This window comes from Anser cygnoides, chromosome 26 (assembly GCF_040182565.1).
Source record: "Anser cygnoides isolate HZ-2024a breed goose chromosome 26, Taihu_goose_T2T_genome, whole genome shotgun sequence".
Lineage (NCBI taxonomy): Eukaryota > Metazoa > Chordata > Aves > Anseriformes > Anatidae > Anser > Anser cygnoides.
Window position 1 is genome coordinate 1,549,794 of NC_089898.1, and position 27,794 is coordinate 1,577,587.

At 38.3% G+C, this 27,794-nt stretch overlaps 1 protein-coding gene across 6 annotated transcripts in view; it reads right to left on the minus strand.

The window, feature by feature from the left end:
• UNC5D (unc-5 netrin receptor D) overlaps positions 1-27,794 on the minus strand; it is a 220,653-nt gene that overhangs the window by 171,418 nt on the left and 21,441 nt on the right. The window contains exon 8 of one of the 6 annotated variants that reach the window (XM_066983336.1): positions 21,484-21,583. The exons of the other annotated variants lie outside the window; for them this stretch is intronic. The gene's annotated coding sequence lies outside the window, so the exon portion shown is untranslated. The remainder of the gene's footprint in view (positions 1-21,483; positions 21,584-27,794) is intronic. 6 annotated transcript variants of the gene reach the window in all.

Below are 27,794 nucleotides of genomic sequence, written 5' to 3' on the forward strand. Positions count from 1 at the left end.
AAAACTTCATTGACTCCAATTACAAATCTGCGATGTTAAACCCTGCTTTCACAAGCTGCCTTGTGTGTGGCAGACCCTAATCCTTCATTCAGAGAAGCTCTGCAAGGTCAAAGGCTTAGATGAGATTACAAGGTCAGGGCTTTTTGGGAGCTCAGTCTGAAAGACAGTCAATCTGAAGCAGATGGTTCCATGTACAGCCCAAGCAAGGTAAAGGGCACTATTGGAATATAAATGCTTATTATTATTCAACTAAACAGATGGGTAGGTCTTTGCCGGATCAGGGCCACTTGTAAAACATTTTGGAATTTTATAGTTGTAAAACCTGAATTTTGCATGATAGAAAGAAAAACGAAATACCTTTTAGAGTAATAAAACTAAAAGGAAATGTGCTTCTTCATGTTGGTTATAAAATAACAAAGATGGTAGTAGTTAGGGTAAAAATAATACTTATCATACTGAAAAGTGTTTTGCAAAAATTACAAGTTCATTTCCATTTTGGTCCTCGAATTTGATGGCCCATGCAGCTTGCTATCCAGCACAGCTTTTACATGCAGACTGTCATGATCCTCATCCAGGCACTTGTCAGAAATGAGTTTGACAATTTCCTTTCCTCTCCAGAATGCTACTCTGATTTTCACACTTAATTCATTGCTCAGAGCATCTACTAGAGAAGATTTAACACACACGAGTCAAATTGTGCTGCTATTTAAACAGAAAGAAAAAAATTAATGTGGCAATGTAAAGCATTGACTATTTATTAGCTGACATGATCCACCATTAATACAATGTCACTTTAATGGAGTTATCTGTTCTCTTCCCTTAAAGGAGAGGAGAAGTGATCCCAATTTGAATGAACTGAAGCAATTCCATTCTGTGCGAATAACTCCACTCAAGTCTCTGTGCAGCTGAGGAGCTATAGGAGGGAAAGAGACCTCACATGCATTTCCCTCAATACAGTCAGAGCCCATCTTAGATAACTAAGACATGGGCCTTCCTATTTTCTTTTAAAAGATACGGAAGGCAGTGCTACACATTTTAGCTGGAATGAAGTTTAAACTGAAATGTGATGTAAAAATATTGTAGACGGCCAGATCTTAAATGTTGGCTCACATATTCTGAGCCCTGCTTTTCTGAAGATTTTTGAAGATTGTTTGCCATCAGTTGTTGAGTAAATAAGCTCTTAAAACTGCATCACAAGTTACAACACCGCCACCAAGATTCAATGCGCATCTGAAGACAACGAAGCTTGGATCCAGACCTAAGCTGAAGTAATTAATTATTAACAATATACAGTGGAGTGGCTCAGCACAACAAATAACCATCTAGTTAGCTATTCTTCTGCATTCCCTTTTTTCCCTACACCTTTCATAGTTTGAGAACCGCTGCACTAGTTCAAGTCAGAGCAGCAGCAAAAAGATGATGCAGCCATGCTGTTAAGTAGGGGCAAACCTGAATATCACATCAACCACTGCGTCTGAAACCTTGCTCTCAATAAAGGACAAAGCTTTTCACCTATTATTTTCACTTCTGAGCTCCAAAATGAAGTCTCTTTTGCTGCTCAGCTGATCCTTACAGAGTCTTGGAGAAGAGATATGTTTTTGTCACTTCCTTGTGCTGATAAGACTTGTATCAAAGTTGTGGGAGAATGAATTGCAATTTTTCAATTTAAGAGACTGCTAATATCAGCCAGTCTTGGCTAAACAAATCCCCTGTGAAACAAGAGATAAGGTGCAACCGATTTGTGTATTAAAAATAAGATTTGTTTCCTGTGCTATATGTACCTAATAAATATGTTAGCATTTCTCCCAGTATTCATTAATAATAGCTCATTAAATAGAGCAATTAATGTGATATCCAAACAATTAGACTGAAAAAAAAATATTTGCTTTGGTCTGCACCTAACAATGATGAGTTGACAAAGACGTTTCAACACTATCTCTAGTGCATTTACTTGATCTTCACACCATAATATGCTGCTGTCAGTATCTGTCAGGTTTGAGTCCTGTCCACATTAATAGAGATGCACAGAACCACTGCACAGCACAGTAGTCACAGCACCCATGTTTTAAAATGGAATTCACATTGCTGTCCCTCTACTAGATTGTACTTGTCTTAAACCTATTTTTATGCCAGTGTGTTATATTTCTGTACAAGTTTTTCTAGTCTGTTGTAAGCTAGTTTAAAAAAGGACAAATTAATTATGAGTATTGCTGAAAACCTTGGTGTTGCTGTTCTCCAAAAAGATTCATCACACAGGGTCTGTTTCCCCTACCAAGATAAGCAAGGTGTTTGCCCTCCTCCTGAGAACAGGATGCCAGGGTTCTGTTCCCAATGCTAATTATTTCATGTGATACAGTGGAATTTTACAATTACCATTAAAAAAAAAATGCATTAAACTTAAGGGAATTTAGTTTAGAAAGTGCAAAGTTAAAAGACAATTCTGTGTAACTACCAAATGCTCCCAGTATGCTCCTGTTTCTTCATTGTCAGCAGCAGTCAGGAAGAGAAGTCACTTGTGCAGTGCCAAGTGGTTTACCTGTATGCTTCAGATTGGCTGAAGACAATGAAATTATTATGACTTCTTTATGAAGCATCCAGCATTGTCTGCTGTCAAAGATGAGGCAAAGGGGCACACAAATCATTGTTCTGTTTCATTCTGCTATTTCTCTTTATAGCACATGGTTTCTCAGTAATAGTCTGGCTCTTCCATTCGAGTCTGAAATGAGAGCCTTCAAAACAGTGAAGTATGTCAGGAAATTGTTGAAGAGGATGGAGAGAACCAGTGTGGTACAAAGGTACAGCTAGGGCATGATGTGCAAGTCCAGGTATCATTCCTTTTGAATGCTATGTGGATAATTTTATTTTAATCCACTGATCAAAGGGCCCGTGCACGTTAGTGGTCTGAGGTTTATGTGACGCTGAGGAGAGCAAAACATTAGAGCATTGCAGTTAATACTCTACAATGTACAGGAGCTGAATTCAAACCCATAAAACGTACCTCTGGTCTTTCCTGAAATAAATGATGCTACCCCAGCTATTGATAGCTTTGGACCACTGAATTCATAGGCCAGGAGGCTATTTTCAGGATTTACCTTCTCAGAATTTAGTGTTTTAACCAAGAGAAAAGAGAAAAGGAAGAGGAAAGTATTATTCTCTGCTGTATAACTATCTCCCTGGGTGAAATAGGAAATGTAGTGGTAATTTTTAACTCCTTACATAGAAGACTACCAGCAGATTTCATTATCCACTTGTTCTGAATACTCCCAAATAGTTAGCTGGAGTTGTGATGTTTCAGTCCCTGTCACACTAGTTCCAAGCTGGCTGGTCCTCAGCACAGAGGTTTGTCATATAACCTTGTGCACTCATCTGGATAAAAGGACTTTGATGCTTGTGGAGCAGAACTCACAGGTATTCAATTTCACACCTGTGATACAAATACAGAAGAGCAGCAACAGCCAAGCTGCTATCTTCCTTTGGAAAATGTGATTTAAGTGTTTCCACCAGGGCTTTTCAGAGGAAAGATGAGCTAAAGAAAAGGAGTTGCAATGATATTAATACTTCATTTGATGAGTTTGTAAACATGCTGAATGAATCTTAGGTAAGAGGGACAAAGGTTTCACTGAACACTTACAGAAGACTAGCTAGAAAAACACCTGTTAAATAAGAGTACAATTCAGCTGCATGCAGAGGTCTAGAGTAAGAATTTAACACCACTTAACATGCAGCTCAGTCTTCAAAATAAAGCCGGAAAAGGTGCATTGTCCTCCTGTATGCCTTGTATGAAAAACTGAAGTTTAATCTGTAATTTCCAGCAAGTCCCCCAAACACCATCACCTAAACCACACTCAAGGCCCCGAGCAAGCAAATAGGCTGCCCCTGTGATGGAAGGGGCATCCAGCAAGCCTTCCCTTTGCACAGCCAGCACCTTAAATTTCGAAGAACTCAAACATGCTTATTCAAGACAAAGTTTAAGCACGTGATGAAATTAAGGCATACAATGAAGCACATGTGTAAACACTTTGTTAATTACTGACCAACAGAAAGATGTTATATGAATTTCTTCAAGTAGCTGAGACTGTACAGAGAAGAAGGTCTACAACAGCTGGAATTTTTGAACTATTTGTTAATGTGGTTAACTAAGAGAAAATTATTCAAAGGAATTCTTGAGGTAAACATCCCATATCTGGTATGAGGAAATCCTACCAGATTTTCTCTGAATTCAAATGACTTAGAGTTTGTAAATTTTACACCAATGTTCAGGTTGGCTCATGATAGTTGTCTCGAACTGCCTCAGTCTTATCCACACCAGAGCTCTCCACATCGTAGAACTTCCTAACAGCAGTGACTTCTAGGAATCATCGCCCTTCCCAGACTTACCACCAGTTACAGGCTCCAGAAGCAGTAGGTCAGCAACCTCAGGCTCCAGTGTTACACAGCCCAACTAAGCTCAGATCGAATTGTGACCAGACGGGGCTAGACTAAGAGGTTTTCAGTGGAGGATGTCAGTGGGCATGGTTTAGGAGAAAGCAGAAAGGGAAGATGCAAAAGCAGGGCTTTACAAATCCTCTTTTCTACACTGACGCTCATTGGACTGACAAGAGTACAACTACCACACAACTCAGATGGTGAGGTACCATGGACCCAAACACCTTCACACTTTGCAAGTCTTCAGATTCAGAACTTTGTTACCTGAACCATCTCCAGAGTTGAATGTAATTGAAGTTAGGTAGTAATTAAATTCCTCAGCATTGCACGCAAGTGTAATGTGTTAATAAAAAAGTAATTGCACCTTCATTGTTTCAGCAGGTTTGGTTTAATTACATGGCAGTTATATTTCTCTCTGTAGTTATTCACTCTCAGCGAGGGCTCTCCTTACCATCTGCTGATATTTAATTAATATATGCTAAATGTCCTACTATATTATTAAATCTCATTTAGAAGTGTCCTTAGTATTTCGGTATAGGGCTGCCTATATTGCAGGAGAACGAGCAGGGACATTGCCTTGTATTTAAATAATTTAGATAAAAGAAGGCTTATTAATGGAAGAGAGGTGTTATCTTTCCCTCTAGAAATGAGCAAAAGGGGAGGACAATTACTCCAGAAATGTAATAAAAACCTGGAGATTTCCCACAGGTAAAATTTATCTAAAAATTCCTATGTACTACCAGATCTGCCAATCCTTCTAGCTGATGCAAGGCCACCCCACTATCATAATGTTTGCAATGCTCTACACCACAGGACAAAACAATAGACTCAATTTGGGGTTTGTGAATAGAACTAGAGAAAAGTCTTCTTCTCCTGTAACAAAAGATTTGCACTTGGACATAATATGAAGCAAGGCAGCTAGAATAAAGCTTGTATTTCTCAAGATCAGTTCCCTGACAGCTTTATTTTTTCCCCTTTGCAAAATATCACCAAGGAGATTTTACATATATTATTGCATAACTCAGCATCTCAGTTAAAAATATCACTACATACAAGAAATGGATAAAAAATAGTGAGGTATAAATGTGACAGAATCAGGATAAGATCTTATGCTTCAGAAATAGACACAATGGCCATGATTTTCAAAATTGTCTGCGGCTAAGAAGAAGAAATGGAACTGAGCTTCTAATCATACCTGAAGAGCAATGGAAATACAAAGTCAATTAATTCCACCACTTCCGCTATTTCCTCACAAACTAAGGAACCTGAGGCAGAGGTCCAGCTGTCTCCAGCAGAACAAGGATTTCATATATCTAAAACCTGTGCAATAATGTCTCGGTTTTTTATTATCCAACGAAGGAGATTAATTATTTGTCATTATCAGCTAAGACCATGGCACAATTCTATCCAGCACAGCGCCTCCTTGTCCGGGACGCAGTGCCGGAAGGAAATTGAATGGAGGATGTGGGGACTGGCCAATCATTTCAACTTTCTCTGAAAATAATAAGAATGAACTTTTGCAAAATTAGAATTTAAATCATAAAGAGTTTCAAAAGTCAAAAACAACCCCAGTAGCCTATGTACTCCACAGTTTCCCTTTGGGATAGTGTTTTACAAAAGATATTAAAACCTGGAAGAGTTATGAATACAAACACATTAACTTACAATACTATCTGTATTCCAAAATTCATTTTGCATCTTTAAAAATACTGACTATAGCCTTTTTGTAATAACTGCAGGATTGTCCCATTTTCTTTTGCCAAAGCTGTTGTGTAGCATATCTCATGCTGAATAGAAAAGGCAAGTACTCATAACCATTAGATACCATCTTGTACATGAAAACAATTAAGAGGGGTTGAAGCTGCCTCTGCTTGCAACTTACAGCTCTGATGCAAAAGTCATTGAGATGAATAGAAAAATTTCCACTGACTTCAGAAGGCTGTAGATCTCTGTATAAGTAAATATAATTCCCAATGCTTCGTTTCCCATTGAATGATTACAATTTTAATAAGTCATACGTTTAAAAAGGAAGGATTTAGAATTTTAATAAGTAACTTTTCTCAGTGCACCTTGTGAAGAATGTAATTAGATAAATCTATTAATAGCTGAACTGCTGAGTAGCGACAAACTAAATGTCCGTTCAGACCATGATAGTTCCCTACTTAAAGACTATAGAAAGTGAGTGGTCTTCAAATGACCACAGTGGAATAGGATTCAATTTTGATTGCATTTTAGGCCAACAGCAGTTGCTCTAATAGCTCAACCATGCAAATGCTGCTTAACCTTACATGGATATTTATAGTCTTACCTCTGCAGAATTCTCTCTAAACAGGTTTTGAAGCAGCTTCCACACTCCTGAAGCAAATTACAAATGAAATCCATGAAGAATTGGCAAGCAGCTTCCTACAACTCTGAACAACTAATTGTACTACAATACCTTTCATATGGCTTACACAAAATAATCTCTCTGATATCCAAGGAGTCGAGACTTGGTAGAATTTCCCTGAAGAGCTTCGCTTGATATGCTCTGGGAGTCTCCTACATTGCACATTAATGCCGGAAACAGTTGTTGGTTTTTGTACTGCTTAATTCATTACTTTGTTTTACTTATGCACCTCCTCCTCTCTAGTAATACAGAACTGTTTCATTTACAGATTTAAACCCTGGATATTGCTGGCTGCTACAATCAATAAATGTGCATTAATGCTAGAACAAGAGTGACTTGGTGTACAGAAATATAGGCAAGATTCAAGATTAATTAAAACTTAACTCCTGCTTATATCACAAAGTTCTCTTCAGAAACAGTAGATGTAAATAATTGAGAAGTAGTAGGCCGGTTACTGTCTTAAATCACTGAAAAGGGATTCAGACTGTGATCCTTCGTGTTGCTACAGATGAGTAAATAGCCCGGGACCATATAGTTAAAAGGGAAGAAATTAAAAAGTACCAAAATGATGTAAAAGCCTTTTTCCATTGCTAACAGTGCCTCAGACATTTCATGGACTACATTTTCTTGCTATTTACTGGCTTAGCTCACTGAATACAGAACAAGGTATCAGAGCTTAGTAGCCTTTAACACCCTACGACGTTACAGCATCTGGTCCAAGGCAGAGTTGTGCATCACATGCCAACGTCACCTGAAGTTTAAGGATGCGCAAAAACCCAAAAGACAATTTTCATTTCTCAGCACTGTCCATCACGTATACTTGCCCACAGGTCCATGGTCTTCACCTGAAATATCTTAACTGTGATCAGAGCAAATACCATGAACTGGTTTGGGTTATTGCAGAAGCCATAAGGCAGATTAATCATACAGCAAAGATGATTTTATTGGTATTACCTACAGTAACAAAACCTGAGGGAAGAAAAAGTGGAACATAAAAACAATTATATCTAACAAGATTCTTCAGATATGTCTGTGGGGTTTCAATGCATATTTAATTCTGTTTGCATAATTTGTTTATTGCTATTTTTGACAAGCGTCTCCATTTATCAAAAATCTACTTAAAAGCTATTGGGGTGATCTAATACTGCTAAGAATGCTATTAGATTTATTATTTGTCTTTATGAATATAAATAAGAACATAGAGCTAAAACAGTAACGGGTGAAAATGGACTATCAGAAAACTGCTATTTTCCATTCCTCCAGACTATAGCCAAGAATGCATTTCACTCAAGATATGGAGAACACCACACACATCCATATAACCAAACTCATGACATGCTCCCCCCAGCATATCTTCCAGTCCTCTACAGCAACACAGAATCATCATTTCGGACACGTTGCTCTACTGCTATCTTCTTAAGCAGCTTTCCGTGTTGCTGGTTACATAGCTCTGGTATTCCTCCCAGTTCTCCTTCATATCCTCCTGTGTTCTTTGCTGAATGACTTCATCCAGCACACTCAGCCTTATAGCTTTTCTATGCCATCCCGATTAGACCCTCCACGTGCTTCTAGCTATCTGCAGATATGAAGGGTTTGGGGCTTTTACCTTTTAAAGAGCAGTTCCAGCTACTGAGCCCTGTTTTTGCTCATCAGCATGAAATTTAATTCAAGGTGCCAAAATATTCTTGGGTATTCAGATGGTTGCAACTCTCTCCCTGTTCTCCCTTGTTCCATAGATCTGGTAGCATTATTTGTTTATGTTAAAAAGTTATTTAAAAGTCTGTGTTAAAAAGTGATTCCTCAACTATGCTGTTTCAAAACTGGCCCATTGTGCATCACAAAGAAAGATATTTCATAAATAGCCTGTTGTGATACAGTAATGTCAAATAAAACACAGAGAACAGTTCCCAAAATAAAAGATCCTGCTTATGACATTTCACAGACTCTCTTACCCAATTTCATCAGGATCACTGGTTTTGAGCGAACACTTTAAAAAATATCTTGATATAATTATCTAATGTGAAAGAAGAGATGAGGATTAACAGCTGATTAAAATGTTTCCAAAAAGCAGTTATGATTAAATGAAGTAATCCTTCAAGAAACCAAAGGCTGCATCAGATAAATTTTGCTATGGAGATTGCACCCAAGCATTCAGCAAAGCTCCTTGTACCACTTTGTTAAGAGCCCAGATTTATTCAGAAATCCAATGGGATCTGACCTGCACTCACACAAAATGATAGGCCGGAGGACAAAATAAGATCTATTCCCCAGCTCCTTCCTCCACTGCTTAATAACAGAGCATAGACATTCAAGAGATTGTGTAGCTCCATTTGAGATGCAGAGTTTTCCATACGATATTTTATTAATTAATCTTATTTACTGACTCACTGAGCAACGGCCCTCCAGCTTGCCCTATTCCAGCTTTAACTACTACAAATTACGCATTTTCTACAGCTCTTTCCCTGTATTTTCTTCATTACTCTGCAGAGAGACATTCTGTAGAGTGCTCCATGATGGGAATACTTCCCTGCAGCGCAGACACTTTCCTAATTGGGATATTATTTCTGGAAAGTAAACTATAGATGACTATATTTGGAATGCCTTCCAGAAAGGCAGCTTCATTCTTGCTTGAACCGTGGTTACAAACCGACCAGCAGATTACTGTCTGGCACCTGTTCAGCATTCTGTAGCACTATTCTGTTTCCTAGGTCGCAGAGATGTTTATTTTGCAAACATTTAGGATGGCTTAAGGCACTGCTTGTTCTAATCTTCATACCCGAACTGACAGAACAAAATGCATAAGCCCTCTTCATACACTTCAGGGTCATACAAATGAACTTAAAATGCTGATGAGAGTGGTTTTATCTCATTTGGATTATTTTGTGCACTAGCAGTTTTGTGGGCGCTGTTCTGCTGCTGATGTACAGAAGGGAGTCAGAACGCCCTGCCGACAGCCAGCAACGAGCCACTGGGCGCAGCAATACCTCTGATTACGCTGGGTAGCTCTGCAGAAGAACATGTCCATTCACTCAGAAAAGTACTAAGAAATCCCTTACCAACATATCATTACATTTATTTTGAGGCCCCAAGTAAGACCAAATGCCATGATGCCACACGCTGAATGAAATGAACACCTGATACGGTTCCACATCCGTCTTCAAGGAGTTTGCAAACAGACAAGACAAACAACTGATGAGAGAAAAAATAATTTGTTCATGTACAGATGAGGAAGAAATCCGTAAAGAAAATAACTGACTTGCCCAGTGTCACAAGGACCTCAGATGTCAGGCTGGACACCTGGCTTGCATTTTCCAATTCCTAACCAGCTGCACAGAAAGTATAAAAATAAGATACAAAATACTGACATTCTCACTTGATAAGGGGTTCTGAGGGAAGGATTTGAGAGTGAGGGATATTTACATATACTTTGCACTGGCAAAGATAAAAACAGAAGATACAAGACAATGAACAGTCAGATTCTTTAAATACCACATTGCTGCTGTAACCTGCAGAGAGACAGACAGCCAAAGTATCAAAACAACTCTCATGGTAAAATTCCTATACAGTTTGGTGGGATTGAAGCTGACATGTGACTATGGAAACCAGTCACGGAAAAAAATGCTTTCTTCTAACTCTAAAGTAACCATATTGTGATAAGGAAACCGGATTTTCTCCATGAAACAACTCTTCCATTTCACTGTAGTGTTTTAGCCTTTAAAATTCCCCAGCCTGAACTAAGCTATGGTTTTTTTTTGTCTGAACAAACTGATTTTGTTTAGAGAAAGGAGGAAATTCAATAGTATTTCACCATCTTTTGATGCTTTTTCCAATCACTACAATTCTTCTCTTCCCTCCCTTCTGCTGCCTCAATTCCTATTAAAATAATGTTCTCATAAAATCCCATAATGAGGTTTTCACTTTAAGAAACCTGGGACTTCAGGAGATTTCATCCTCCTGAAGAATCTGTTAAAAGGTATTATGAATGCGGGCAGAAAAAATTATTCCTAGTAAATAACTCTCTAGTTCTTTATATTTCCTCACAGAATATTCGTTCTCAGTTGAGTTTTATGTACCTCTTACACAGGAGAGGGTTTAGTTTTAATTTGGCATCTACAACACCAGCCTCGCTGCCTAAGATGCCAGTTCAAATCCATCGTCTTTTATTAAGCCTAGCCAAAGCCCTAAAGAGCTTGTAAGTGCACCGATGGGTCCCTCGAGAAATGGGACAATGTTATTTGAATATAATTCAAAGAGTCAGACAATCAGCCTCTCTGTCACTGGGCGCACAGTTTAGCTGTGAGTGATGCTCATGAACAGCAATAATTTAATTGCATGCTGAAATCCACGCTTTCAATGTTCCAGTCCTCCTGATTTGATCTACTACGAAGTGGGGCTGCAGCCAAAGCAAAAGCCGTGCTGGGCTTCTTTGTATGGCTGGATGTCAGAATAACTCAGAACAAAGAAGACACTGTAGGCAATGCTCTGGGTAGAAGTTCAGTCCAAACAAACGAATGTTTCTACAGGAACGTCTTGCAGTTCGTGCAGTAAGTGGTCAGCCTAATTCAGGGCTCTCCTGGTAATACCCCCTTCACTTTCAGCACCAGAACTGACTGAAGCAAACCCTAAAGATTCACACAACAGTGGTATCAGAACTCTTTTTTTTTTTTTTTTTTTTTTTTTTTTTTAACAACGAGCCTTCCTAGTCAAGGACTAGTGGGAGTAGTATAGCAACTAGTGCTGTAACAATGAGCAGAGACAGGAACATGTCTCAAAATCCAAATGGTGAAAATACTACTAGAAATGCTTCTGGGATCACAGTTTATAGACGTCGGTACACTACTCCAAGAGAAACCACACAAAAGAATCTCGGATGCCCCAGATGGAGTCATCAGAACTGAGTGTCCATGCTTATTTCAGTAGAACATCGAGACCAACCCCCACAAATGTCTGAACATAGAAAATAACTTACATTGGAAGCGATCATCTGTGTGCTGACACTAAACATCAAACTCCAGAAAAACAAAACTGCTGCGAGCATTACAAAAAGTGACATTATGAGACCTACAGTCACCATTTCAAGCTGAATTTGAAGACCAGATGTCAGGTACTTTAAGACTTCAGACTACAAGTTACACCACAATAGTCATCATCAACATGACACGGCCTTTCATGTCTGACAGTATAATAGAGGCCACAATAACAGGTGTCCAGGCAAGGAAATCAAAGTTCAAGATAACTGAGAATGTGGAATCATATGAAAGAAATAAAATAGGTCGAAACGAGCAAATCCTCAATAATGGAAAAGTAGCATGGTAAAATGGAAGAGAAAGTTCTTCATCAGAAAAGGCTGAAGAGGTGCTGTAAGAAGAGAGATGAAAAGACACGTGAACTCAATGCCACCTTAACTGATAAGCTGAAATGAGCAAGAGGTGCTGGCCAATATAAACCAAGACTTCAACAGAAATAGTGCACAAATGGGCAGAAAGCTGCAACATCTCATGTTGCAAACAAAGAAATGCAAGATGTAATTAGAGGATGAAAAGGCAAGAAAGCTACCAGCAAAGAAAGCTGTTGCAAAATGCAAAAAAAATGCAATAGAAGGACTGCTGATATTTTGGAATTTTTCAAGGTGCAAGACCAGAAAAAGACCACAGAAAAATGGAAGAAATGAAATCACCACTGCAGCACCGAACGTGTAGTTAATTAAATAAGTTCAGATACTAGTGCAAGTATTGGTGTCAAAGAAGGGGGAAAAAAAAAAAAGAAACCTCATGGAAATGTCTGAGTTGCAGAGCTGTGCCATCAAAGGAAGTTTACTTCAACTCAAGCATAGTTTTAGGAGGTAAGGAAAAGGAACAATGGGCATACTTAGTTCTAAGTAATTTTCAGAAGACAAGAATGCACAAGAAGAAAATAAATTTACACAAATTAGTGATTAAAAATCTGAAGATTTTAAGATCACTTCTAATATTGCAAGCGCTTTAGCACAGGGGCCCACAGAAGCTGGAAACAAAAAAAATACGAGCACACAAGGGTTTTTTTTGAAAATACTGCGTAGTAAATGGAATGTACTTATCATAAGTAAAAAGTTTGAGAACAAAATTTAATAAAATTGTTACTGCATTATCTAGAAAAGCTGTAAAGTGAATACAACTAGCACATTGGCCTTGGAAGGCACCACATCATGAGAGGACACATTGTTCAGATAATCCTTTCACTGAACACTCTATCTTCTGGCATGCAGGTTGAAAACCACTTGTTTTCTGCCTACCTTTTATCATCCCCGCATGTCCAGGTGAACAGGCTGTACAGTTGGGATTACTGAGTCCAGTCTGGAGATTGAAAGTGCCCTTACAGATCTTATCCTAAGTGCACTGATATCAATTGAACCTTTTGCAATTGATTTTAATGCACTTTGGAGGATGCTTTTAACATCAAACTTATTGAACTGTGCTTAATATCTTCACTCAGTTGCATTACAAGGCAGCAGTGTACCCATCTGTGCTGAATCCCAGGATCGAGGCCCCAGTTTATATGATACCTCCAGTCCTTGCTACCCCATGTAGAACCAACAGCATTCAGAAAGCTGGCATGGCACTTATCCCTTTTTATGTTGCAAATTAAATAGACATGCTTCACTGCTGTAGCTCAGCAAACTGAAGTGAAAATTCACCCTTGAATGTACAAATCAATTTTGGTTTATATTTTGCTCCTGGATGCTGGGCTATGACACTGACAAACACAGTGTTGCCTGACAAGTATCTTATAGAAAAGGGGAAGGATAAAATATGGAGGAGGGGGAAGAGGGGAAAAGTAGATGCAATTCCTCTGTGTTTTCATTTACAAGCTGTTTACTAAAACATCTAACATCGCCAACATGCTCTGGTGATTGGCATTATCTGCAATATGTTCACAGCAGCTGGGCAGAGATGGTGCCTTCCCTTCAACCCCTCCCCATTTCCATTTTGTTTTGGATGGTAAGAAAATGTCTTCCTTTTCAAAGAGTATTAAAAATCAGTAATGTAAGGGAGCAGAAAGACTAGCAGGCTGGCCATTCATTCCCTATGAATCACCCTGCAATTTCTTAGTTTGACAATTGCGCCTCATATATTTTAATATCAGTTTTGAAAGAAGAAAGCAAGTCAATTCATTCCGTAACAGCTCCCTGTAATTTCAGCTCGCTCTTTACTTATGTATGAAACTGACTTGGGTGGAAAAGGTTAGAGGCAGATGAATTTCAAGTTTCAGAGCTCAGGAAAGGCCAATAAAATGTGCAATAATCTTAATGTTTGGGCTTCACTGAGCTGCAAACACCTTTTATATTAACTGATAAAACACCACTAATGTTGCTTTGAGTTTTAAGGAGATTTCCTGAACTCCTTTGCAAACTTGGCCTTACCCAGCATTATTCTGTTCTGACAAGTGGACTGGCAATCTGTTCCCATTAGGTGATCACATTCATATTCCTGCAGCGTTCAAAATAAGCAATTGACATTCAACATTATTATTCTGTATATATAAAAGCAGTTAGTACAATCTGTATGCTGAAAGACATATATTTTTAGTCTTAAACAAAGAATAAGTGGTAGGAATAAGCTGGAAGTTCTTTGGGCCAAATCCGTTTCCCTATTTTACATTTTTTTCTGCTTGTAAGTACTCATATACAGGGTTTTTCATTTTCAAATGAATCTTTAAAACAAACAAGAGCTATTGTGAAATAAAATCTTCTTTACAGGGTGAAAACCAAACAGGTGAGACATCTGAGCAACCTTCTGCCTTCCCTCCCCAGCCTCCATCTAAGCTACGCAACTTCCAATAAGCTTTGGGAAAGTACCAGCACTGTAAGGCGTCACTGCAGGTGCTGTACCTGTCAAGAGGAAGATGCCTGTTGGTCTTCCCGCTGTAAGAGGGCAAATGAATTACAACAAATGATAAGAACAAAAAAGTTTCTACAGCTTTTCTTGATACAGACCAGTTCCTGACCATGATAGGTTCTGTTTCTTGTGAAATGTCTCTCTTTCCCATCCAGAAAAAATCCAGCCGATTCTACCACAGGGCAAAAAAAGTGGTTTGGCTGGACTAGCATGCTGACATTTCCGTAACATATAAGATTTTTTATTGTCCTTTCACTAAACACCCAAAAGCATAACTCCCTTGAAAGGCCCGGTATAAAAAGCCTGCTCCAAACAAGTCCAACACTATCTGTCATAACACTGAGGTCAGAACAAAGTAGAATAAAAGATGGTTATAAAGACTGGGAATTAATTACTTTGTCAGGTTTTTCCATGAGTTAGTTGGATACATATTTTGGACCAGATCTCCTGCTGCTGTAAGTCAGCATAATGCAACTAAACTCAACACAATTAGATCTGTCTACTCTTGGAGAATACCTGAGGCTAAATTTCCCAGGCACTGAGCTAGCAATATTTGCGTTTGCCCAGTTAATGGCAGAGTTTCTCCTGATTATCATTTCTGAATTTTATTTAAGTCATAATGAATTTGGCACAATATTTTGTTATTTTTCTCTCTGAAAGTTCAAACAAAAGCTTTCAGACACTGTGTGGCTGAGCACACAATTGTGAGGAATAAAGGAAGAGGTTTTGCTGATTTCACTGCTCTCCAAAGCAGACTAATGCTATTTGGATTAAATGAGCCAGAAGCTTTGTTTCTCCTACTTGCCTGCTCTTGTGCCATTATCCTGTGCTTTTCATGTTCCTGTGCCATTCTGAGTCTCCCAATTCCATTGTACCAGCTTAAGTAATATTTATCATCTGCAAGGTCATTCCTCAGTTTGAATTTTTATGCACATGCGCAGATAAAAATATCTAATGCAGGGTTCAGATACACCCCTCCTTTCCTCTCCTTCCCACCCATCACCTCCCACTGTTACTTTACATGCCACAAACAGCAGCAATGGGTCTGAAGAACAGCACTGCCAATCTGAGCACCATGAGGCTTTTCAATGGATCATAAAGAATGCTATAAAATCAAGAAAAATAGCTTCCAGGAAGAGAGAGGGAGAGATATGGAGGTGGTGGAGATACAGAGATTCTCTCTCCTGTAATCTGCCAGCCACACCGCCCTGCCCATAAAGCAGGACGTAACAAAAATATCAAACACGAAAGAATGGACAGTCTATTTTGATTGCCTACTTATATAATCAATTAAAAAAACTAGAAAACATGAGTCGCTCCTCACACTGCAGGATTTCTGCAAACAGTTTGGAAGAGGAAAATTAGCAATATTAAATGCTACCTCCTAAGTAGCCTGAGGTCATTCAGTGCTAAACTACTAGCAATTCAGTTCAGTGCCTGCAAGAGAGGTATCAATCACAAAAACACTTGCTTTTGTATCTGTGCTAAAATCCATATACTTCCACTCTATTTTCTGTTTTATTATATCTGAAGCCATACGTCCATAGATCATCTGGATGTCTTTAATGCAGCCATCATCATTTCATGAGATGAAATTACATATATAAAATCTCTACTCAGACTGCATGTCTACTATGGTTATCTTACACACAGATTTACCTGGTAGGGCAAAACTGAGGAGTTCCACCAGGCTAAAACTCTCTTCTTCCCCTTTTTCATCTTTTTTTCCCCACTAGCACCAGCTGGCACTGTGTCCTTCCTATCACATCATATGGTCAAACAACGTCAGAGCACGTTATCGTATTATCTCCTCCCACTTCAAACCTGAGATGGAGCCATTTATATCAACTGTTTTTCAGGTGCATCTGGCAAAGTCTGACGGAGAGATTTTGTGTCCTCAGTTCCTGGACAGAACATGCATTTCAGGTTTTCCTCACTGAGGAATGTATTTCTAGTCCTTATGACTTCAGATAAGCATTTGAAAACACTGGCTGAGCACTACCGAACAGTCCACAAGCCAGAAAAAAAAGCAAAACTTGGCACTTTAAACAATCTCATATGAAGTTTATAACCCATGACTTTAAAATATCAGGGCTTGGTTAATACTGCAAGCCTTATTACTTCAAATTTAGGGCTACCATTCAAATGCTATTTAGTGCAGGTCAGCCCATTTAATAAACAACAACCGATCATTGTCACAGTCACTCCCTCCTGGGAGTTTTAAGCAGAGTTTGTACGGAAAGTTCCGTATGGCAGTTCTTTCATTCTTCTTGGGGTATACTCATGAGGGGGGAGAAGTTCAGGAGGATTATGTAGTGCCTGAAGAGATTGCTAATACCTGTATTTTAGGGAAATGGAACCTTCAAACAATACATCAATTTGGAACTGTCCACAGGCAGCCACAACTTTAATCCATCATTTACTTTCTCAGGAAGAAAGAGTTTTCAGGAAAGACAATTATGGATGAGCACAAGTTGTTGGTAATTGGGGTTAAAGATTGTGCAGGTAATTTGTTACCTTCAAGTCTCTCTCTGTAGCTGATTGTAATTGGAGGTGTGTGAAATACTCTTGTTCCCTGAATTTATTGTATCTTTATTCTGGATTCAAAAGAGAAGGTCTCATCTAGGATGTACATATATACATGAAAGTGTAATAGGATTCTATCTTAAATGACTCTGCATTTTAAAAAACGTATCTTGTCAAACTAAGATTCACAACAAACTACAGAAAACAACTATTTTAAAACAATTTCAAAAGCTTGTGCCACCTCTGATATAAAAGTTGCAAAAGCAACAGCATTTCTGTAACCCATATCTGCTTGATTACTTAATAATGAAGGATCACTGTCATTGTTCCCATTTATAGAGAATCAAGCTGAGGCAGATACTTCCTGAGATTGTACAGTACTTTGGGGCAGAAACAGAACTGTGACTCTCAGTACGGGAATTTCAGCAAAAAGGCACAGTGCCTTCTTAAATCTCATCTACTGAGCAAGGCTACAGTGAGTTGTCCCTTTAATTTTACTATCTTTCCTGTGCTACATTTTGCATGAATGTGCATTTTCTGAGTTTAATGCATTTTGGCAAAGCTCATTTCTCCCAGCGATGACAACGCTGCGCATCAGGAATGAGCACCACTGATAAAATACTCTTTCTGCTCCAGCATATTGTTGGGATGCTGCATCTGGCCTGTGTAAATGGCATTCATTATAGCTGGTACACCAAGATAATGATATGCTGCAGCCAATTATGTCATTCACTTGCTCTCTTGCCAATTAGCTCTCCCTGCCCCTGTCTAGCTGGTTCCAGTAAGGACTGTTGCCAAGACCGAGCAGAAAAAGTCTTTAGCCTTTGAGAATATGCATAACGCACTTTTAGTCAATTTTCAGCCACCTTCAGGAATCTAAAGGTACAGACAGATGATCACAAGCAACAAGACCAAACTTTTTTTTTTCTTTTTGAAAATACCAGATGAAGTGCATTTTATTTAAAATAATTAGTGTTTTTAAAAGTAATTCGGTCCTATACTGTAAAGCAACAGATTCAAGTTTACATTAAGGCTCCTTTATTTTTTCATGCCTACATCCTCAAAATGGACATACATTTATGGTCAAAGTATGTTCTAGATACGTTGTTAATGACAAATCCTTGCTACTATGATCATTTATAGCTCCTACAATGGCAGTTGAGAACCAAGGCTCAGTTCCAGTGTTTACACCTGCAGCGTAAACAAGAATTTAGGAAATATCACATACACATCTACAACTGTACCATCACAGGGAAATAAAACACACATTTTCTTCATAATAAACTCAGAATGAGTTTACTACTGCAGGCTGGCATAGATGTCAGTTGTTTTAAGTAAACGTCCAACTGTAGGGGACGAAAGGCAATCTCACTCACTACTGCCCCAGTCACCATAGTACACTACGTATGTAGGGGAAAAAAGATTCTGTGGCTATTGCTTCAAATCGAAGTAAAGAATATGTTCAAAATTAAGCAAGCATTCATGCACTTAAGATAAATTTGCAGAATTCATTATCTTCTTCATCTGAACACTTTGCATTTTGCTCATCTTTCAGATGGGGACTACAACACCTTTCTTCTTTCTACTGGCCTTTTCTCCTCATCTGCTTCCATCTCTTACTGCCTTCTGGAAAATTCACTGCTCTTACAAACTGTTCGACATGAGAACTTTTGCGTAATATATACTTGACTGTATTAGAAGCATTGAGCTGTAAGCCTCACAGGAGTACAAATAATGAAATTATGGTATGGAAAATAGAGACTTCTGTCTTAGTTTGAATCATTTTTAGAGAACGGATAAAACAATGACATGACAATTCAGATATTCCTCTTAGGACAGCAAAAAACTGGTTGTAGACATACTCAAAAGGCTTAGCTGTGGTCAAATAATTTCCAGATCAATAAGCCTAATGCAATATTTATGCAGGCTCTATACTTTAATTATGCCAAGATTGTAAGATTAATTTAATATTATTCCTGCTGCGGGTATTCAGAGGTGGGCAGTTAAAAGAATGCATGTCCCTTTCAATCAGAGCTTGCAGAAACAGGACTCAATTTACTGCTGCACAGCATAGTGGCTGGGACATAAAAGGGATATGACATAAGATTACTCTAAAGGGTCAGTAAAATTTCAACACAGTGTCTGGGAATATCTATATTTCAGTAGCATTTTTCGAAATCTAACTTCGTTTCTAGTGTACCTGGTCTTTTGTCTCTTTTTTCTTCCTTACAGAAAATATTATGGTTACATAAACTTATTATTTTTTCTTTCCTCTACATCGATACATTTGTAACACCCTTCTTTTCCACTGAAATTTTCTGAAATCTACCCATATCCTTGAGAGCTGTACAAAACATAAGCAGTGCTTGACATCCTCTAGACAGCTGTTGAGTAGAATGTTAATAGTTCACAGCACTACATTTCACAAACTTGAATTTCTTGAAGTTACCAAGCAAGCAGCTGCTTTCTAATAATGGTTGTGGTTTTTTTGGATGGCAGTGTTACAATCCCTTTCCTTACCATTTCAATGAAATTCTATGATGGGTCTAGATGGACTGATGCAAGGTACCTGTGGAATGATGGCTGAAGACTGAAGGAACATGGAGAAGAGAAGAGAAAAAGAGGATATATGGCAAAGGTGGGCTAAAGGTGAGGCCAAACCTAAAGATAACTGTAGTGAAAATGTACCCTATGAGGCTCAGCCTAACTCTAATAAACACCTCAAATTCCATTAAGAGCAGAACAGCAGTGAATATACATGACTCAGTGCTTTGCATATTGAACTGAAAACACCATGCATGTCTGTCACAGACAGACCGAATGCCTTCTACCAGATTTAACCTTATAGTCCAGGGAAAGAACATGAGAGAAATATGAGAGATCATGTGCTTTGTGATCATTTGTGAGGGAAGGGGAAGAAGGAGAATAAAAGGGTGGAGAGAAGTGCTACGGCTAGACATGTGAGTAGGCACGATGGATAGAGAAAGAAACTTAGAGGGAAGAATAAACCCTACACTTACAGTGATCATAGTGTGAAAAATGGAAATTATAACACACACAGCTCCAGAATGGTCCTTCACAACCTTAACCTCAGCACGTTAGTGTGTGTATTTACTGAGCTCCCATTGTCATTGAAAACCTTAGTGCCCAGAAGCAAAACCCAGCTAGGCATCATTTCACAGCCCTGTCTCATCTGCTACTGTACAAAAGTCGCAATAACAACGTATGTACAGAGAAAAAAGAGAGATGAGTAATTGTGGTGGATGGAAAATTACAGACAGATTAGCAAGATCACAGCAAGAGCAATCATTTCTGTCACTAATACAGAGAATTTTCTTGGCAAAAGGATTAACAGGAGTTGCTAGCTCTCCTGTCAATGTTATCTTCAGCAGGATACTGCAACCTGTCTTAAAAAAGCACCAGAAAAATCTCCCAGCATTTGAAAGTTATGTGCAATACATCTTTTTAAACTAATCAAAACTTCACTGCTCTAGCGATACGTTAAACCACTTAAAGTCTGCCTAGAGTCAATAGTAATTACAGAAATTTATCATGGTTGCCAATCACGCAGCTCCAACCCAGGGTGCTTGTTATTGCTAAACTACAGTTTGCCAGCCTTGATTTATTTCTATAGGACACCAACCCCTTGACAGCTGGAAGTGGGACTGCTTACAAGATTGGACAATAGGTGTTCATGTGCTAGGACGTGCTTCAGTCAGGTGCTCTGCTTTGGCTTTCTGCACAGGCACAGGGACCATTTTCAGCTTCTGATTTTCTGCAACACAGGGAGGATGCTAACAGGTTCTCTTAACCAAATATAGCGCACAGAATAACCTTCAATGCATCTTTGCTACATAGCAGATGTTAAACGAATGCCTCAAGTTACAGGAATTTCATTAAATGTGAGAATCGCACCTCTCTCTTATCAATACAAGCTGTGCCAAAGAAAAGACAAGTCTCCCCGAGGGAAAATTCAGTCCCTGCTTGGCCAGGACGTTATTCCTCTCTTGACTCTCCCCTCAAGTCTTCTGACCACATACAGCAAGAACAGATACTGTGAATCAAACTTCTGAGCACCCATAAGAAAGGAAGGATGGAAATGAGAGATGAAGATGTGGGAAAGCCACTTGAAATAAATTAGAGCACCTCCCTGGAAACTTTTCTTTCCTATTTCTGAAGGCAGTGCCCTTGAGCTTTTGTTTCTGTAGCACCTTCATTTCCACACAGGCCTCAGTAACCTTAACTTTATCCGCTGATTTATAAACCACATACCTGGTTCTGAGCCTGTGCCAGCTTTACACTTCTGTACGCTGACGTGTGGTGTGAATGTCCTGTGCTTAACGCTGACAGCAAAAACACAGGGGCATGAGTCCTGAAAGCCAAAACAAAGGGAGCTGAAGGGTACCGGCTATTTTGAAACTCAGGCTAATATTACGTGAAGAATAGGATGACCCAGGCAACTCAAAAGGAATAACTCTCCTTCAACTTCTGTGTCAGGAGTTGGAAAACAAACCAAATGCTTCAGAACTGATTTGTATGAATATTTCCATTAAACAGTGTAAACATAAAAACTTTTTTTTTCAGCAGATGATTATTAAGATGCTCAAGCATATTTCATTGGGATATTTTTAATGTACAAGCAGCTTCTTAACCAAGCAACATCTTGTGAAAAAAAATCGATTTTTTTTTTCAGAATTTTAAATATTAAGATGAAGAAATGGGAACAAAATTAAGACATTATTCAGCCTTCGAGCAAGTGGGAATTCAAGTCCCCTATACTGCTGAAAATGCCCTTTTATTAAGATTCATGGACTCATAAACTCTGAGGTTGAAAGGCAGCAGCAGGATCATCTGGATGGACGTGAGGAATAACAAAGGTCATAAAATCTTCATTCATTCATTTCTGTTTCTAGCTCAAAAGCATAGTATGAGCTAAACTATTTCTTAGAAAGATATGAAGTCTTCATTTAAAAACTAAAAATACTGGATAGTTGACCTTGGCCCTAAATAAAACTCTGAGGGAAGTTTTATCAGACTTTATTCCAGCAAAGAGCTGTGTAACTTCCAGGGTCCTGCTGCAATTAGCTGTAAATGGCTGTGAATGAGACACTCCGAGGAACATGCATAATGACTAACCTTCCACAGGCTCATAAAATATTTAGCAACTCAGTATTGCTTCAGGTAGTTATATTAATCTAAGTATGTGCATCTGTGTGTGTGCACGCGCTCACAACAAATAGCAGATTGGGAAAAGAACCAAGCAAAAAGCTTATTCACTACAATTTATGCAACTATTTCTTTCTAATCTTCAAAATGTGTTTGCGAATAGAGTGATGTAGGGTGTAGATTTCCACTGACTTTTTAATCTTCCGGTTTCCTGAAGCCTGCATGTGTTTGCAGTTAATGCAGCTAAAGCAAGACTGGGGCTGAGACACCTTTAAAGAATACATTCATTTCCAGGGGGCGCTTCCATGCCGTAGGATATCCTCCACATATACACTAAAACTAGCTATTTTACAACAGAACAATGATCAATTTGTATAAAATGTGTATAGAATGGTACAAATGGCAGTAACCACACTTTTTTATATAAAAGAAAATATATATATAAAGAAAAAAAATTATACATAAAGAAAAAAAAACACAACTTGTCTAGTCCTATCTTGTGTCGTCTTCTTCTGGCCTTGTTTTTGTGGTATCTGAATACTTCCCAAGTATTCAGAAGATGCATGAATAACAGAATAATGCAGAACAGATGTATGTGGGGTAACAATGCTATTGTGTCCATTGTAGAAGGGACAATTCTTTATTTCAATCTCTGTCCTGAAGGAAAACTATGTTTGTAAAACAGAAATTTATTTTGTTGACGTGTTTACTTCCACAGCCACCCATTAACATAAACTTGTATTTTATGCCCATTGTGCTCTGAGCTTATTTCAATAAGGTCATTTCATCAGGTCATAAACCTTGGAATCTGTGTTGGAGTTGTGGGTTAGTTTATGGTGTTTTTCTACAGCTTTTCCTTAAAATTATGGAGAGAATTTTAAAGGACTTCAGTGGATCTATGAGCAGAGAATAAGAGTAACATCCAAGAAAGACCAGTTGTGCTTTAGGAAGAGGGACCAGCATGAAAGAGGTTGGAAAAAAAAAAAAAAACAGTTATGGGAAAGATGCAAAGGATGAAGAAGGAACCATGAAAGGTCTGCAGGACTAAAGGTGTAAGCAGGGGTGCTGCATAAAGCTCAACATAAAAAGAGGTGATAATTTGTGACTATTATACTTGATCAGAATTTATGAGCTTATTCAATATGATTTGTATAAATTCATATATGATATTGATTGGACATGAATAGGAAAGGGATTTCTCTTTATTAATATTATTGCACAAATTCAGGATACAGATTTTGTCCAAAGTCCTTTCCTGAGTGAAATTCTGCCTAGGAGTCATCTCTTCTGTTCTTGTTTGGTTGCTGCCTCTGCTATAGAACAGGCTGGCATGATTAATCCAAACAAGAGGGATTAATTGGACAACCTTCTGTGTCCTGCAAGCAGCTCAGGGAATTGGCAAACTATTATCTGCTCAGATCCTCTATTTCATCACATGAATCACCCTGCCTTGAGCATCACTCTATATAAAGCGAAAATGGAGAGGCTGCAAAGTGTCTCTCCTTTTTATTTATTGTGAGCACTTCTCAAAATATGTATCCACTTTATTATTTTTCCCCTTCCAGTCCAATTAGTCCATGTTCTCGCAGCTGATTTTTCTTTGTAATTCACTTATTTTTAATTGGTGTAGAGTTCTGAGCTGCACCAGTTTTACAGAAATGAAATATCTGAAGAGCAGTTGTACTGTGTCTCTTTACGCCTCTATTATTTCTCTTACTTCAGGAAAAAGAAGTGCTTACTGCCATGTATCAGAGGATGTGGAATTCCTTGAAATTGCTGGCACAAAAACAAATGCCATTTATTACCCAGTCTGTTAAGCCAAGAGGTTAAATTCTGGTGTACATTATCTAAATTTGGAAGAACTCCAGTTCCAACATTTTGCCTGTAAGTTTTCCAAATTGTGCACATGTGTGGGCACTATTTGTCCACAGTTACTAAAGAACAAAAGCTTTCTAATGTTAAAACTCTTTTTTTTGTTTGCTTATGGTGCCTTGGCAAAGATTCAGTGGTCCAATTCTTATCAATGACCGCTGCTAGAAAGACCTCATACAGTATTTCAGCTTTACTCTGCTATAACTACCATGTGAAGTTTACCCCTTTCGTCCCTTCAGCTTTGCTGCTACTAAAATTTACTGTTTGAGGTTTGAGTTCCAATCCAAAAGGGCTTTGCTTCAACGTCCAATGGAATTAGCCAGAATCATTCTGCTCACTTCAGCGGGCATTAGATCAGGCAGTTAATCACATTCCTCCCAGTCACCAGAAATCCCATTTACCCTCCTGGATTCCCTTCCCTCAGTACATGAAGATGTAGTCAATAGCATTATCTGCAAAGTGCATATTGCGTACATTAATCCAACTGCCAATGTTGCAAAAGGGTCAACTGCTTTGGAGAGAGCAAAGAATAAAGTAGTACACCATGGGCACAATTCTTTGGATTGCCAGCTCTATGCAATAGATCACAGGGGATTTTCTGTAACTACCTTGAAAAAGATACTGAACAGGAGGCAAGAGTCCATTACTGACAGAAGAAAGGGCCTGTCAGAAAACCCCAGGCAGCGAGGATGTAGCTAAGATCAGTACAAGAGAAAGTTTCTGCAATCCATCAAGAGAACTGTGTGCAGGTGACCCCCGAATCACCTCACACCATTGTACTTTGCAGCAGGCAGTCCTTGTTGGAATTGCCCCTCTGGGCGATGAAAGCACTCTATGTGACACCTGCGAATTTGCCCTTTACTGCTGCAAACCCAAGCTGTTAAATATCACGCTCTTTTGGCTGTGATTTACTCTATTTATGGCCCTCCCTCCGCCCAACCTTTCCTCATCACAAGGGATCAATTCTGGACATACAACAAAAGGCAACAATGGTTTTAATAAAAAACAGAAGGACAGGAAAGATTGATTTAGCCAATGAAGACATGCTGTAGCAATGGAGAAAAAGAAAGCAGGCAGACAAGAAAGAATAATAACAATAAAAAAAGCACATTGGTGGCTATACCAACCCACAGGCACATTTACAGTAGATGAAACCAACTGTTTTCTTAATATCCCTTGTTTCTACTGTCTTCAACAACTCTTCTAATTTAAAGGTGTATACCTAAAAATGTTCCTGAGGTTCTTCTATTTGACAAGAAACTACTTCAAGGAAGAAGTATAGTCCTGTAAGACCTATAAGTCTTGATGCAGAAAAGCTAATTTCTCTTGTGACCTTGTGAAAGTCTTCTTTAACTTTTGTGTTATTCTGCTTTAGATAAAATGAGGACAGTACATGATTCCAGGCCTGCCAAACACTATCAAAATAAGGTCCACTCAGAACTCTGAATTTTTTAGACCACACATTAATAAAAGAGCATGCAAAAGAGCATGTGTGTAATTCCAAAAATAAATTAAAAAAAAATACTTTGCACTAGAATTCCTAAGATATCTGTATAAGAGAAGCCAAAGAAAATTATCAATCTCTTTTCTCTTGTGACCAGAAATATGCTTAATAATTTCAGGTATTTAATGTCTTTTTCTGGACAATAAGTAAGTAGAAAAGGAATTCTGTTCTGATGAAAATATTCTCCATGAAGTGTTTTGCAACATCTCTGAAAGAGATGTACTATTGTGTTTAATGAGAAGTGCTAAATATGGAAAAAAGCTGACCTGCTGAATACATAACCCAGCAATGAGAAGACAATGATCATCTGTAAAGTGCATGTCAGCTTGATCCAGGAGAAAAGGTTGCTAGCTGGTGTTTTAAGCTGCATGGAAATAGGTCAATCAGCTATATCAGTGATAAAGCAATCAGACTGGGACCATTCAAGTTCCTGAAGTGTTTTTCTAATTGTATTGAATACATTCAGATTAGCAAGGCAGCATCAGCAACTGTGAAAAGCAGAAGAGCAGCTCTTACTAAAAATTCTTGAATAATCAAGCACTGAATACAATGACTGACAGGTTATTCTTCTACATATGCATATATGGAACTTAGTGTAAAACTTAGCAGAGATGTACAAAGACGTAGACTGAGTCACAAATGACAACAGGAATCAGTATATATTCCCCTTATTTCTGGATAGTTTAATTCAAACTGCTTAAATGTATTTCCTGTTTTTATTGTTCCACAAAGGACGCTTACCCTGGTCATAAACCTGCAAAGCAATACCCCACCATGTTCGCTGTGAGTTTCAATCTCTGTTCAATAATTTGGTATTACCAGCATGGGCTACATCAGTGATGAGCATCATTATAAGAATGCCTGTGGAAGATGTGACTCAGTGCTTCAGGCTCCAGACTTTTGTTGAGTCTAGCCTGCTCAGCCCCCCACTATACTGAGTATCAAAATAATAAACAGTGTATACCTGCAACAATTTTTCTCTATTTTTGTGCATTTCAGTTCTCTAATCTGTAAAATGGTGAGCATATCACCTCAGAAAAAAATTGTAAGGACTTAATGAAACGTTTATCAAAATTGACTTATATTCGCAAATCAAACTTCGGTTTACAAAACTGCTTAATTATTGCTTTTTAAGCTAAACAATACTATTTCAGTAGTACTTAATGACTCCAGCATAAATCTTTGGAGTAGGTCTTGTGCATTTAATATTTTAGAACATAGATTCTGCCCCCAAATAATTTACAACTGGAACAAGCGAGACAAAAGGACATTTTACTGACCCTATTTCAAAGGTATGTTTGAAGACGAGTCAGAGTAATATGCCCAAGAGTACAGGAAACTGTTGCCCTAGAGGCCCACTTCTGCATCTTTACAATAAAACCCACCTCTTTTCTGCTATTAGGAATGTGGTATTCTTGACTTAATGAGGTCCATAAAGTTAAAATCTTCTGAGCATATTTTGAAAATATAACCATTGAAATCTTCTTTAACAAAGAGAAATATATGCTACACCTGAATTTATAGCCATTACCAGTGCACCGTACTTTAAATATTTACAAACCCTTTTCTCTTAGAACTTTACAACTCAGTTTTCATAATGGTTCAGTAAATATAAACTATATATACATATATATGTCTACAAGAGCCCCACTACCAGAATCCCACTAGCAAAACTAATATTACATTGCAAATATGGTCAGTAGGAGAGGGCAGTAAAACAGATTACCATATGTAACTGTCTCTCAGAAACCAATTTGACTTTTATTATGCTCCTGAATGAAATCATTACATGATCTATAGAATATTGAGCCTTGTGATGATTCAGGACAGAAAGGCATTATGCTGTATCATTTATATGTTTATCTAGTTATTGTCTCCTTACTAAGTATTACACTTTAGGAGTACAGAAGACTGCAATGCTCAGCTATACTGCTGTGATTAAATAATTGCTTACCGGGCTGCAGACATGGTCTAAAATGTTTGCTTATTCTCAAGGTGTGAGTTTCTAACAGACAGAGAAGACTCACCTCTTTATTATGGT